Source organism: Gallus gallus, chromosome 4 (assembly GCF_016699485.2).
Source record: "Gallus gallus isolate bGalGal1 chromosome 4, bGalGal1.mat.broiler.GRCg7b, whole genome shotgun sequence".
In the NCBI taxonomy this organism is placed as follows: domain Eukaryota; kingdom Metazoa; phylum Chordata; class Aves; order Galliformes; family Phasianidae; genus Gallus; species Gallus gallus.
Window position 1 is genome coordinate 10,535,027 of NC_052535.1, and position 15,486 is coordinate 10,550,512.

General features: G+C 44.6%; 1 long non-coding RNA gene across 1 annotated transcript in view; it reads left to right on the forward strand.

Annotated features, from left to right (window-relative positions):
- Window positions 1–8,243: 8,243 nt before the first annotated feature.
- Window positions 8,244–15,486, forward strand: part of LOC121110605 — a 70,120-nt gene continuing 62,877 nt past the window's right edge. Inside the window, exon 1 of the long non-coding RNA XR_006939118.1 lies at window positions 8,244–8,272. This is a non-coding gene — a long non-coding RNA (uncharacterized LOC121110605). The remainder of the gene's footprint in view (window positions 8,273–15,486) is intronic.

Below are 15,486 nucleotides of genomic sequence, written 5' to 3' on the forward strand. Positions count from 1 at the left end.
TGAACAGATGTTGGTAGTGCTTTAATGCGGTTATCAAACTCTGCTGCCCTTCATTCTTTGCTCTGCCTGGTCCTGCGCATTGTTCACCAATGCATTCCAGGCCCCCTCTATGGAGATCCAGCAGAGCTGAACATACCATCGTGCTGCTGCTGCAGAGCGTCGCCTCTCCTGGGGTCACGCGGGATAATGCGACATATAGCACATAAACTGATAACGATGGGCTTGATCTTCAAAAGATCTGTAAATATTTGCGTATGCATAAAGATACAGAATGCCTTTTGAGGCTCTCATTGAACGACTCGCAAAGCTACTCGCGGGCTCTCTGTGGGCAAATCTCTCAATAGCCCCTATGGAGCAGTGCACTGGGTGTAATCCCTGCCACTCCTCCCCTCAGCGCCTCGTGGTGATACGAACCTCAAGAGTGTCTGCAGTAATCTCTTGTGTAATCTGTGCACCTCTCAGCCTGCTAAGGCACCCAGGATGGGACCAGTAGGCAATATTCACAGTGCTTGAAGCTGTGCCATTCTGGCACTTGCTGGATGTGTGTAGATGTCCTTCATTCCCACATCCACTGTGCCATAACTACACGTCATGTGGTAGAGGGTGTCATCAGGAGTGTGCCTACCAGGCAGCCCGGCACACACCTCCTGCCGTCCTCCTGCCTCTTCCTATGTGCTGCCCCACACCTGTTAGCAGAAAAGCTGCTCAAGTTAAAAGCAGGTTACCCTGCCTGGTTATCAGAATGTTATCACTTTAGTTACTTCATTGATGTTCTTTGCAAAAAAAAACCAACGATGAGTCAACATCTTGGGACTTTACCTGTTCATTACTGTTTGTGAAACTATAAACAGAGAGGAACTGTGGTTTTTTGCTTTTCTTTCCCTGTGAGTGGAGGTTAAACTAAAATTGCTGGTACCTGTGTCCCTGCCGAGCTCTGTTGTGTGAGGACCTTTGTTGCCAGGATGGAAGAGATGGGTGACATCTCACATAATCTCAGGCAACGCCTTATGGCCAGAGCCTTTGCAAGAAATGCAATACCTGCTTTTAGCTGGTTCTTGTCCTGACAGACTCAAACACAGTGTGCCCAGAGGCCGTTCTGGCTAAGGCTCTTCTTCAGTGCTTCAGCTGTGGGACAGAGATGAGCGACAACTGCCAGGGCCAGAAAAAGAGAAGGCAAGAATGCTTGCAGAGTATTTCTCTGGGGAAGGAGAGCCGGGTGCCCGGGTCCAGGCAACTCTTCATGAGCAGTGAACTTAATTTTTGTGTCAGATGGTCTTTCAGCAGGAATAGTCCTTGGTCTCCCTGTTTCTTTAAAGAGCAATTTTGACTGCAATTTAGTTGCAGTTAGCAGGAAGATCTGCTCGCATACAAGCTACTTTTCATTTCTTTGCACTAGGTTGAGGTTGCATCCCACTTTTTAAAACAGAACAGTGCATAAATTTATCTGCTGGAGTTACAGTGATGCCCTGTGCAGCAGAATTGGTCCCTCCCCACAGCGCACAGCCCCACCAGCTGGGCCTTGGGATCACCTCCGCCTTCTTCTGCAGCTGCATCACTTCAGCCCACCTTTGTTGTCTTGTGATTGATGAGAAGCTCCCTCCCGCCCCGGCTTGCCTTTTCTCTGTCACTTACAAGCGATGAACTTGCAATCGCTGCTTTTGCTCCTTACTTAAGGTTCATTACATTTGCTATCGGTGCTACAGAAGGCACAGCTCACACTGCAGCATGCTGTGCTTCGGGCTGGAGGGCATTTGCGGCTCCGAGGAATCTTCAGCCTCAGAAGCCAGCTGGAGTGGGCACAAAGCTGCACATAGGGGCAGCTGAGTCGGGTGGGCAGTCAGGTTTCCCAGGGCAAGTTCTTAACAAACGCTCCTCCTAGCCCGGACGCTTTGCTCTGCCCTGTACACAGTTTCGAGAGATTTAATCAAAATCTGGCTGCACATCGGCAAGCTGCTTCTGCGCAGAGCCCTCCCTGGCACTGGGGTGGCCCGCAGCACGGCGGGCAGTGCCAGCAGCCCGGGCACGGCCGGAGCCCGGCTCAGCGCTGCGCTCCCTCGGGCGCACGGCAGAGGGAGCAGCGGGAGGTGCTGCTTTCCATGGGGCTGGTTCCTAAGCGCCTACGCCGCGTGTTTCCCCTTACGGGGGTGGCTGCTTTGCAGAAATTCGTCAGTGACTCGCAGAAAAGTAACCCCCGTGTCCCCACTGCCTGCCCCTGCTCTTCTGTGGCTGTGGTGCTTTGGAGCCACGTCGTCAGTCGAAGCTGGCCCAGAGGTGGCCCAGCAAGGGTAGTAAACATGGATCCTGTTTCAGCTGCATGGGGTTGGCAGGTTGGTTCAGTGCCACCGTGGTGCAGGCAGATGGATGAATGAGGAATGAAAACCTCGAGATGAAGAGGGGGATGTGGCTGTCAGCACTGGACCTGATAGGCAGCAAACCATGGGCCAAGTCCCTTTAGACGAGTCGCTGCTGATCAGGTGTAGTTCTGAGCTGGAATTTATGTTTAAATAATGTTGTTATCCTTGCAAATATAGAGTCTGTGATCAGTGGTTTCCCACAGTTAGGGAGAAGTGTTGTTTAGAAATAAGTACTTTGGTTGTGATGGAGTTTGGTGAAGGTGGTGTTCTGCTGGGTGCCAGAGCTGATGGCAAGCAGCTACTTTGAGCTAGAGCTTGCTATAGATGAAGGAGGATGTTCAAGTCACGTCCTTAATGATTTGTATAAAAGTTAATCAAAAGAAGAAGGTGAAGTGCAATAGTGCCATTTGGTGAAGTTGCAGAATGGAGAAAAACAGTTTTTTCTTTATTTGAGGTGCTATAATGAAACACTGAAATTTTTCACAGTTTTCCAGATGTTAAAATCAAAAGCCAAGTAAATACCTGTCATCAGGTCCCTCTGGAAAGCCCCCACTACAGCTTTAGATTGTGTGTACAGTATCTGTACATGCCTATCCCAAACCATTTACCAGCATGAGAAATAAGCCCCTCTGTGTGGTCATCCAGGCAGCCCTGTAGCTGAGACTGCTGCTGTGGACACATGTGGCCGTGGGCAGCAGTGAGATGGCTGAGCTATACTTTTAGGGAGGCCATGGGACCGAGAAATGTAGGATTATTTCCTACTACAGGATGTGGGGTCCCTTGGGACCTCTGGAAGTCCTTTTCAGATCACCATTCCTCACGATATCCAAGAGAAGGAAGTGCTGCCCCATTATTTAAATGCCTGCTGCTCTCTAGAGGATGAAAATATTTGTGGTGTGAGAGCATGCCACAGAGCTTCTGTTCTTTGTCCGTGTTCCTGGGTGCAGTGTTTTTGCACTTTGAAACAATGAAAGTTCACAACAGAAATGTTCAATTAACTGTTAAACACTCTCATCAATTCAGGGATCATTTCCAAATCTGATGGATGAGTTCAAAATATTCAATTCATTCTAACCATCAGGCGGAAAAACAGTCGAACTCCTGAGGAAAAAAGAGCAGATAAATGCTGAAATGAACTTGCATATCTTTAAGAGATACAGTGCATCAGGGACATTGAATTATGAACATGAAAACTTCCCAAATGTGTGCCGTAAGTGGAATAATAATGGGTAATGTCTCAAGCTCAGCATTTTCTCCTCTAACTTTGTTTCAATCCAAGTGTAAAAGGCATGGCATTTGTGCACACAGAGTGTCATACCATGTGCAACTCCATTATTGGCCATGACAGATAAGCAATAAATGCAAAATAATAATTAGGATATTTTTTGGAGTTTTAATTGGTTCTGTTTCTTGTAGAACAACCAATGGATTCACACTGCTGAAACTTTTGAGAAAACTTTGAACTGTTACAAGTAGAAAGAGTGGTGAGGCACTGCAATGGGCTGCCCGGGGAGGTGGTGGAGTCACCATCCCTGGAGGCGTTCAAGAAACCTTTAGGTGTTGTACTGAGAGACATGACTTAGTGGGGAAATGTTGGTGAGAGGTGGGCAGTCAGACTGGATGATCTTGGAGGTCTTTTTCAACCTTTGTGATTCGATGATTCTGAGTTACTGAAAAGTCAGAAAAGTCAGAAAAAAAATGCACTTTCCTGTTTTGAAACAATACAATTCTGTTTTCTGTCAGCAGTACTCTTGAATTCACAGACTATATTTTATGAAAATAGGCTATGTAACATGGCAAAAAAATGTCATGGAGTGCTGAGTTCTGTTACAGTTTCCTGTAATTCTGCATTATGTGTTAATTAATAAGTCCAGTTTTATTTCCACGGTACTCTGGTTCCATTGGCTTCCATTTAAAACTGCAGTTTGAATATGATGAGCTATGAGGTTTTTTTTTAGTATGTTTCATACACAAAGCCAATATCCAGTGCACTGATAGCAGTGGAACAGTTTTGCTGCCTGATATTATCTTTACTTTTATTTTTCAGAATGCCCAAAGTTTCCATAGCTGAACTATTTCCATTAACGTGGAGTGATGCGATGCCTGATATAAGTGATCTACTTGAGACAGAGTAGATTATGTTTGCTTTACGTTTGCTTTAATTATCATTTCAATAATAGTAATTCTGATGAGAAATGTATCGCAAGTGCTGAACAGATTGCTGTGAAGACGGTGTCCATATTTTGCTTAGGATCATACACAAAACCTCGGGAATTTGGAATAAAAGGAGAAGTTATTCTTTCAATTTTGTGGCTGGAGAAGCCTAAAGTTAAGAGACCAAATGACATATTCAGGCTTACTTGGGAAGTGGGAAAGGAGTTTTGAATGGAGCCCAGGTTTAAGTCTCAGGGTGCAGTTTCATAGAGCAATTCCCACAGAAAAGAGATCTCATTTCCTCCTGTCTGCCAGTACTGGTCCCTGTCAGACTATCCACGGAGCCATATCGAGGGATCCAAGCAGCAATCCCACCTCACCCCTGCAGTGAAATATGGATTGGGTTTCTCCTTACCAGCAAGCAAGTGTAGAATAGAGAAGTTGTGGGTACTTGGGAATGACATAAAGTGGCAGCAAATAGCATTTGTATTGTATGTATTTATCACTTCCCATCACTTGTCAATCAGTAAAATAACTTACTTCATCCATTGATCCAAATATAAGTACGAAAAATAAACAAATTAGCTGCCCTTTGCTTGGTCTTCATGGAATAAAAGTCTTCTGCTATTTACAGAGCCCGATGTTCCCGTTTCCCTTGAAGTGCTGAACTCTCTTTACTGGCCCGCTTATTAGTAACACTTACTGTTGGGAGATTGTAATGTTGCTGAAAGCACACAAAATACAATTCCTCCAGCCATTAATCCTTGTCTTGATGCTACTTCGCCAGCACAATGCCTCTCTCTTTTACCCCTGGCTTTTTTCTTTCTCTTGTTTCTTTTTCTATCCCCTCTATTTACCCCAGTGCAGCCACTCCACGAGGTAATTCCTTTTGAGGCAAGATTGCCGCAACCCAACTCCTATTTACACTGGCTGCAATTTTCAATTAAACACAAGAACTTAACTTTAGCGGAGGGCCCTATATAAGCCACAGGGTCCAGCTTTGGGGGCTCAGATTTGCTTTCCCAGCTTGAGACTTTGAAGTTGGGAAGCATGAGAGAGCGCTTGGATGAGGTGGTAAAGTGTCTTTCAAATAAAAGCTTAAAGCAGAAAACATGTTAACCTAAGGGCTCCGGGGTTAGGGAAAAACAAAAGGTAGGAAAACAAATCTCCAAAAGAAATGATGTGTAGGTCTGGTATCCAGAAACATGATTTAAGACAAACAACTTGCTGAATTACCCTTTGTACAGTGTAATACCGTGAGACATAAAAACTGGACTTCTTTTAAAGAATATCTCTGAGGTGTCCAGTCTAAACCAATTAGGCTTTGAGCAGGAGACTGTGAAATGCAGCTTAACGTTCTGCTTTTAAGATTAAAAAAAACTGCTGTAGTGAGAAGAACTGTATGCTTTTCCTTCTGTTGAATGAACGAGCGACACGAGAAATCGTAAGCACACAACAGGAAGAATTTCAGTGTGTAAACCAATTCTCACTGCGGTTTCTCATTTAACTTTCTCTCTGTTGGAACAGTTTAGTAGGCTGCAAATTATTTCCTGGCTACGTGAAGTCCTGTGTGTCCTACAGTGGTAAGAAACAGTTTTGATCGTGTCGATTCCCCTCTGCTGCAGCTGCACGCAGCCATAGGACACCCCTATAGAATCACAGAGCCGTTAGGATCAGAAAACACCACTAAAGATCATCTAGTCCAACTATATTGAAAGCAAATCAGACTTAAAAAGCTTAAAAAAAAACAACTACCCTACACGTTGTCTGCTAATGAGGATTGAATCACATCCTAACTAGCGAATTAGTGAATATAAATATGAGCAGCACACAACGCGGCGTGCGAGTTGTGCAGAAATTTTACTGCTGTTTTGAGCCATCCGAGAAAAATGGGTCTGAAAAGCCTTAAATCTGAATTAGCTTAACTGCTTTTGACAAGTTTACACATGAGAGACATCGAGACTGTGTGCGCTACTTGCTGCTTGCAGTTTCCTCCTGGCTTCTATTGGCGAGATACTGGCCAGAGTTAAATCAACCCACCCTTTGCTGATTTCCTACACTAGATATGTCCTCAGCTTTTTTTTTTTTTTTAACCTTGCTTTCAGACTGACTTTCTCCCAATTGAAATTCAGTCCCTCAATAGTTGTTTTTTTTTTTTCTTTTTTTTTCCCCCCTTGCATTGATAAAAAAGGGTTTTCTTCACTCCCTCAATTTGATGTGACAGGGCCCTGACATGAATAATGGACGTGTTTCTTTCACAGGCAAATCAACTTAATTTAGCATGCCTTTATACTTTCAATAGCAAAGCCACAAGCCTGTAAATTCCATGAGATCCTTTAGGTTTGCAGAAATCTTTAGAATTAGCAGAAAATGTATAAAGTAAACAGCACTTATTTTGTCAAAATACTTGAATAACTTTTATGCAGGAGTTAGAGATGAATATATCACTTCCTAATCAGATTGTGATTTACATGTAGTTGAGGATGGGCTGCCTGGGCTCAGCCTGCTCTCTTGCTAAAGGAGAAATAGGGGTAGGGGGAAGAAATGGTCACAAACTTTAAACAGAACTTTAAACAGACTTTCTTCCAAAGCCGAAGGAGGGAAATGGAATTAGGATATGAGGTTTGTGCAGTAGAGGCAATGTTAGGAGAGCCCCGTTCCATCCCCATCTCCCTGAACAACTGCTCTTGGAGGGACTGCTGCCCAACCAGCAAGCAGTGAGCAGAGACAATTATTACTTATGAAAAACAACTCTTTATGAATGATCATGGGAGGGTGAGAGCTCAAAACAGTCCATCAACATTAGAAAATGACCTGTGTATGTGCAGCCGTGGGCAGTGATTGGCATCACTTTGGAGAGGTGAAACATAGTGACCCACCTGGCTATGATGTCATCATTTCAAGCAGCTCTGTCCTCATCTGCATGATGCTGGAATGGACACACACATTAATGAGACACTGCAAGATTTGCCTTCTGTTGAACAATCAACAAAACTCTTTGAAGCATCAGAGAACAACTTTGAATTTCTGCTTGGTTGTGTGGTTTCAGGATGTACCCAGGCTATCCTGGTGCCTCCCTGACGTGGTGACATAGCGTCAATCCAACAGAATGCCAACAACTGCAGGGATGAGCTCTGCTCATTTCCTCACATGATTCCAAGGAGAAGAAATGATGGTAACTTTCTCAGCTATCCCAGTCCCCCACTGGGACTCATTCCCCAGGCTAGCTGCTGGTAAAAAGCAGTCTGATAAGGTTATTGAAGATAAGTAGAGATTAATTCTGTTGGCATTGCTTGGTATCATAACATCAATCAGCTGTAACAGCTCAAAATACCTTGATGGTGGTGATATCAGTGTGCGGTAAATAGGTTAGATGGAGGGCTACAAACTCCATTGCTAGAAATCGTTCTGTTTGCATAACAACCTGTTAAAGAACTCTTCCCTTTCCTGGTGGTTGTTTATTAAATAAATAAAATAGAAGCTAGTTTAAAAAAGAATCTTCTCAAAAGAAGTTCAGCTGAAGTCTAAGCAGTCAGACTGCCTAGGAGAAAAACAGCCCTTGCAGCTGCCCTGCTGCATTCAGCACTGCTTCATGAGATGAAATCAAGTTCCGTAGCTAACGGGATCCCACATACCTCCAGGTCTGCCAGTAATAAGTAGTTAATCAGCCAATTAGGGGAACCAACAATTACAAATTGGGAAGAAGAGAGAAAGGAAAGAAGGAGGGGGGAGGCAGGGGGGAGAAGAAATGAGTATGAGTCAAGGTAGGCTGTAATCCCTTTGAAAAGGTTTCTAACATTAACTCCTAAAGAATTATGTTCTACCATACCTTGACTGATTTGTTTTCCCCCCTTACTCCCCCTTCCCCTTTTCCTACTCGTTGGGTCAGTTAATTGGCTGATTAACTAGCAATTACCTCTGGGACCAGTTCTATATAGGGTCTCTTTTTAATCTAGAATTTTATTGACAAAGGCACCAGAGCAAATTCATCTCTGGCATAAGCTTGCTGAAGTGAATGGGCTGACACCCAGGACAAAGTTGAGCCATTGTATTGTGGGTACTGTGTTTTTAAAGCATTTGATTAACTTGGGACTTTTAAAATTACATTCCCTTTCTGCAAAATCTGTTCATTTTGGTTGGAACCGGGAACAAGAGCTTGCAAGCCAAGTCTGTCAGAGGGCTGATAACTGTCTGCAGTGGCAATGCTTTCAGGCCCTGCGTGTGGAGCGCTGGGACAGCTGAACAGGGTGACACCTCCCTCCTCTCTCTGTCTGCACTATTGCAGCCTCGCTGACACAGACTGAAATGGGACTCTGCGAGTAGAAATCCTTCGTTCTTGCAAAAGCCTGAGCTGTCTGTGGCTGACTTCTCCTTCGGGCTGCCCTGCTTGGGAAGGCAGTGCTGAAGGGGGTGGATGGAACTGACACGCTGTTACCAGGCAGTGGGGAAAGCACGATGCTGGAGGGGACAGAGAGCTGTTTTGGGAAAACTCACAGCTAAGAGCTCGCTCTGAACGTTGGAGCCAAAAGGCAGGGATCAGCATGCTGAGGGAGCTGGCACCTGCCCTAGAACACTGGGAGCTGGCAGGAACACATCCCTCCCTGCATGAAAGGGGCTCTGTGTTTTACGGTTTCAAACAGTGCACAGGTTAAAAATAGGCTAGCCTGGGAATAGAGCAATGTAAAGACAGTAATATGGTTTAGGGAAGGGGGAGGCTATTCTTTACTGCATGATAAGTCAGGATAAAAAGCATCGCTGCTATTTTTTGAGCAAGCACAGGAGCAGTTTTAGCAGCAGTGCCACAGCCGTGTTCCTGTTTGCGGTGCTGCAAAGGCTGCAAGGAGGAGTGTGGGTGGGATGCAGTCATTTTGCAAACAGAGAAGCAAAAAGCAGAGGCACTAGCCATAAAAGTGACACCAGCTGTTTTATAGAGGTGGAGGGCAGAAGTGGGAGATGTGACTACGTCCTGCTGCTCTGCAGTTGTGCCAAGATCAGTGTACATCTCCCATTGCCAGCTGGAAATACCACCACTTCTACCTGAAGGTCACCTCTGCATGGGAGTTAGCTCTCAGGCCTGTGCTGCGGGCATAACATGAGTGTTCTCTCACTTCAGAATCTCCCAAGTTATCTTGTTATAAATTAAATTAAGTGTGCCCAGAACAGTTTGAGGAAACTCCAAGAAGCCATGCCACAAATCAAGCAAATGGAGCTGGAAACCTCCAACAGGGGTGGTAGCAAGCATTTGGGCAGTGGTGGCTTGTGGATGGGGTAATAGCTGTCTGCAGAGCAAACACCTACTGCTATCTGCAGGGGCTGCAAAAAGGATGTGGGGCGGTAGATTCAGTGTAATCGAAGTATTGCTTTATTGCCATAATTGCCTTGTAATGCAATTACCAGTGTTGGGGGTATCAGAGGGCGATTCTCTCTTCTGGTGTCATTGAAAGAAGTTCAATCTCACAAGGTGTTTTTGAGCTTGAGGAAACATCTAATACCCCGTTTACCTTTTTAGCAGTGGACTAATACATTTCAGTATCAACAAAGTGATAAGCTGTGTTCCTCAGACCAGCGCAGACTTGTTACTTCAGAGGTCCTAATTCTGGGTTCCCTGAAACAGAGCTCACCCAAAACCAAGCTGGGAAGGGTGTTAGCAGAGAAGTTACCCACAACCCATGTGGATTATTAAAAACAGTCCTGTTTTTGCAGCTCTGAAAACTCCTTAATATTAAGGGTTTGGAGGCGTCAGAGTAAGAGTAGATATGCCTTAGATGCCAAGTTACTAAGTACAACATACGGGCAACACTGAGGCCAGACATCACTTTGAAGTGATGCATATTGGCCTTATAAATTAAGACCACAGTTTGCAGACAGAAACAGTAATACTGTTACTGAGCATGAATGGAGGAGAGAAGTGTATGCAGGAAGAGAGTCAGGTTTGATGTAGTGGCTCTGATCCATTCATCGGGGAGTGTCTTCCTAGGACCAGGTTTTCCTGTAAGGTCAGAAAGTGCTTTTTCATCCTGAGCTTATTGAGGCAGGTCTAGGAGGTGGGTGCTGTGATTGGCTCTGCTCTTAAACTGTTCATAAGTTTCTGTCCTGGTAAGGGGAAGGAGGGAAACGGGTTTTTTGTGTGTGTGTGTAAATGGAATGGTAGAAGTCAACCTGAAAAAGTGATAGTAAGGAAGGACATCAGTTAGAAACGTTCAATAGCAAGGAAAACATAGTGTGTTAGAAGTGATACATAAGCTATTTGTTACAGCTTTTGGAATTCTTCTTGTCATCTTGACAACTGTCATTGTCATCATAGTGGAAAGGGGTGGCTGGAGTTCCTGAGGTTTGCTTTAGAAATAAGGTGGCAGTTGCAGATTGTGGAACTGAGGTGGTGTTCATCGTGTTCTGGTTTCCTACTCTTGTGAATCTGAATCTTGTACTGCAGTCAGTGATCTCCTGCATGATGGGGCAGAGGGAGAGGAGCATTTACTGGGTGCTGGGCTCCTGTACCTGCGTGGGGTCAGCAGCAGTGAGGTGCTTGGTACGTGGTGTGGGATGGCAGTTCCCTACAGTGCTCACCTCGGGCTTGGACAGCTTTTGTTCACTGCTCAACATGCATTAGAATGTAGAGAGGATCAGCTTACAGTGTCAGACCCTCATAACGGAAGTAAAAACCTTGCAAACCAGGACAATAGAAAAGAGCCAATTGCTTTTTAGTCTATCGGTCAGTTCACCCTCTGGGCTGTGCCTTTGCCCCACGTCCCTTCCCCGGGATGCTTTCCCTTCCCACTGATGCTGAAGGTGACCACGGTAATGTGAACATGAGCAGAGCAATGATAACCTGTCACATTAAAAATATACATATTAAAAATACAAAAATCCTCTTCTCCTGTTTTCTGTCTCATGCCCCCATGTATCATTGTACTGGCCCTGAGCAGACAAGCCCACTATTACAATGTTGTCAGGGCCCTGCTAGTTTTCTAGTTCATATCCTTGTTCATGCTGTTTGCTAAGTACTTGTTCACTGTGACAGCTTTCAGCCAAACAGAACACACTGAATGCTTCTTTCCAAACAGCTCTGTCCTGCTGGGCTTCAAGTGAAACAAGCCCTTCAGACTCCATCATGTGAACTTTTCATAAGGAACAATCTCCTTTAGACAATTCCTTTCAGAGATACTATCCGTGAAACTGGGACTTGGGGATGAGGTGACATCACAGCCTTCTTCCTCTGGCCAGGGTCATGGCCACCAAAGTTGTATTTGTCAGGAGGCCTCCACATGGCATGGTGCATGATTTCCTTAATTACCTCATGTTTCCCCATTAAAAAAAAAATTAAAAAATCTACAACAACTTTAAAGGGGGTTTTAATATGTTTTCTGTTGAAAGAAAAGCACATGCTTTCATGCAGATAGTCAAAGCCTGGGTTGTAAAATCAGCACTGATTAGTGAAAATGTAACTCACATGGAGCTAAATCTCACAGGCAGATGAGCCAAAGCTGGTGGACCAAAGCAGAGAGATCCTTGCTCTTTCTGTTGGTGTCTGTACTGTGTGCTGTTCCCCTCCAGCTTGCTGTTAGGGCTCCTCTTGGTAAGAGTCGTGCACAGAATCAACAGGAGGTTTGGTGGACCTGGCAAGGTGTGTATGTTCTCACCATCAAGTTAGCGATTAGTGGGGGCAAAATAGGCTGTGTAACAGAGCCTGGGAATGTGCAATAGCTTGTGTGCACGTCAGTGGCAAGGACTTAGCCTTGGGTCTCCTCCCACCCCATTGCTGAGAGACCTTAGGAAGGTACCGCCACCTTTCCAGGAGGTGGAGGTTGAACCCAACCAACCATGACCCTAAGTATCTGCCATGCATGACCAGGGCAGAGACAGTAATATGGCAAAAGCACAAGACACAGTCATATGGGGAAAGCTGATGGAGAAGGAAGTTTGTAGGAGTATGGTTTGGTGTAGAAAATTGTACTTACAGTGTGCTTGTGGCCATGATGAATGGAGCATATATATGGATTTATGCTTTTTCCTCTCCTTGGTTTGCTAAGTTAAGATACAAAAAAAAACCCCTCATGAATGACTTCATGTCTTGTACTGCTATTTTTTTTTTAATTAGTATATTATTAAAGTACTCTCCTTCTGCTCTGCTATATTAAATATATATATATTAAGATAGCCTCAAAATGCATTGAGAAGGCATTGGCCTGAGATATCTTAAATTCCTATTGGAAAACAAATGCAAAGAAATGTCTTTCAGTCCCAAATGGTGCCTGGTTCTTCATGAAAACCAGTTCAGCTCCCCATCATTGAAACTGGTAGTGGAAAATACTGCTTTTCCCACCTTCCGTGATGAAACGTATTGCAACTGTGAGCTCCAGAGAGCCTCTTTTCCATATCACTGTTGTATAGGATGTTGTTTCCCAATAATGGATATAAATGCTATGGGTTCCAAGAGAGAGGAGTCTGATGTGCCTATGAGAATTGTTCATTAGAAGGTGTTCTGAAATCTCAGCATAACTTGGTGTATTGGAGCATGACAGTTATGACACTTAGCTCACAGCTAAGGTGTTTGAAGCAGACATCAGCCCAGGGCTGCAAAGGAAATGCACAAGCCCTCAGCTGTCTGAAAGTTGTGCCTTAAGTGGAATGTCTTTGCTCCACGCTTCTATAAATGTTAGTTTGTGAGGAAGGCTTTATTTATTTGGCTGACAGAGTCTTTCTGTGGATCAGACAAAGTCAAAGGAAAAGTGGTTTAGGTCAAAATTTGGTCATCAATGTGTGCTCTTTAGGATATTTTGTGTACATCTTGTTTTGTACGTTCCCTGAGAAGTTTTGCTTTCTTCAGCTCAGAAGTGGCAATTTGGTTCTTCTGACTTGTAAGTTATCACCCATTTTCAGTCACATCATAGAACAGCACCCGTTGGTATGAAGCTGACCACTTTGTGACACATGCTGTGAAGAGGACAGAGACAGCTGTCAGGAGATGGGCCTTATGAGGTCTAGCAATGACATCTCTGTAGGAAAGCCCAGAATATAGGTTTGCAGATGCTGTGCATATGGGGACAGGCAAACCCTCGCTATCCTATAGCACATCTATACTGCTGCTTTAATTCCTTTCCCTAAGGGAGCTGGGCTGCCCCAGCTACGCTGCTTTAGATCAAATTAGTAAAAGATTGGAGCATGCTTGGAGTAGCTTCACACACCTGTGTAAAGGAGTGCACACAGGGGTTTTTCTGTTGCTGTTCCCTATTGTGGAAGCTGTTCTTCATGGCTATGTGCTACCTTAATGAGATCACTGCCACCTGCAACTTCATGGCTATTCTCATACGCAAATAATGAAGGAAACTTTAAGGCCAATTTTTGAAGACACTGAACAGATAATTATTGTTGCGTTTTGTGAATTTCTCATTGAGAGTGGATAGAGATCATCTTCACGTTCAGTTGTTTATTTATGTTTCTTTTCACAACTCTGGAGCACGACGCTGTGCAATTGCCATTGAGGCTACTGGGAGCTTTCCATGTGTTGTAATTTCATAGGACCTCATTAATAACAACCACTTTCTGCATGTTCTTTGCCTTTTAAATTCAGATAAGTCCTTAAGTATGCACAGAGGAGAGGAGAATAAGACAAGGGATGAACTTCAGATAGAAGGACTTGAATGAAGAGAGAATTAACTACAATCCTGTATTGTACTTGTTTACGCTGCTTAGAGGAACGTAACTTCTGTGCTTAACTATTTTCCTTCAGAAGTACATATCACAGATTTCAAGTGCGGGCTGTGATAAATGCCAACAAATGCTGTATTCATTCTGCTGTGGTTCTCTCCCGTCCGCTCCTCTGCATTCTCTCCTCACTCTCATAAATGAGAAATGCACGTTTCCAAGTGGAGGGGGAGTGAGAGGGCACTGGGATTGAGCTCTTTCTATGCAACCCTTGCTCTTTCACGATTCATTAAACCTTTTCTCCCTCGCGTGTAATTGGACCCCTCTCATTTACATGCGTGAGGGATGCATAATTCTGAAGGTACCGTGGTCCAAAGAGGGGGGAATGGGAGATGGGGAGATGGCCCCTGGGCTGGGAGGCAGGAGGCAAACTGGGTGAGAGTGAGCTGTGTAGCGGTGCTGCATGGCTGCAGCGGGTGAGCTGGGCATGGCGTGCAGCCTGCAAGGCAGGTCCGTGCTCACCTTGGCTCCAGGATTTGAATGCTGGCCTTTGGAGCTGAGACCCTCCTTCTTCTTCCCCTGAGCTGTGAAAAATGGCCCTCAGTATTTGCTATTTTTTCCTCGCAATGCTGCCGGATTTAATAGCATAGCCCCTCCTATCTGTGGTGGGGGGAAAGCATCCTGCCAGAAAGTGGAATATTGGAGTTGACTTTGTGCTGAGTTAAATTTATTGAGCTTAGAAAGCTGCATCCCATGCATGGCAGAACTCCTCACTGCCCATACACGGGCTCTGTGCTGCTCATCCCCACGCAGCTCCTGAAGTTGTTGGGCCCTTGCTGGGCTCTGTGAAATACTGCCCTACTTTGTGTCTCCCACCGGTGATTTATCAGTCACATGAGGACACACTGATGTCCATGAGGAGCTAATAACAAAGCTTATTTTCAAGCTCTGGTTTTGAATAACAGCAGCGTTTGCTGACTGATGCGATAGGTAAAGTATTTCATGTTTTGGGCGCATGTGCTGATGGAGGATCTGCACGGAGCTTTAGGGATTGGCTTCCAGAGAGAGCAGTTTCCTTTTATGTCTGGTGAGATGGAGCTTTGAGGGGTCACAGTTTGGTTAGTTTCAAATCCTTAAAAATAAGAATAATAAAAAGGAAAAAAAAAGGATGAAATATTGCCCTGTAGTGCAGGGCATGGGCTTATGCCTGTTGTTAAGTGTTGAAACTCAATTCAGATTTTAAAATCTATTTTTATTATTTTTTTTTTCTAATTACTCTTTATAAACAGTGCATGTCGGATGGGAGAAAATACCTCGAAACTCTCAGGGATAA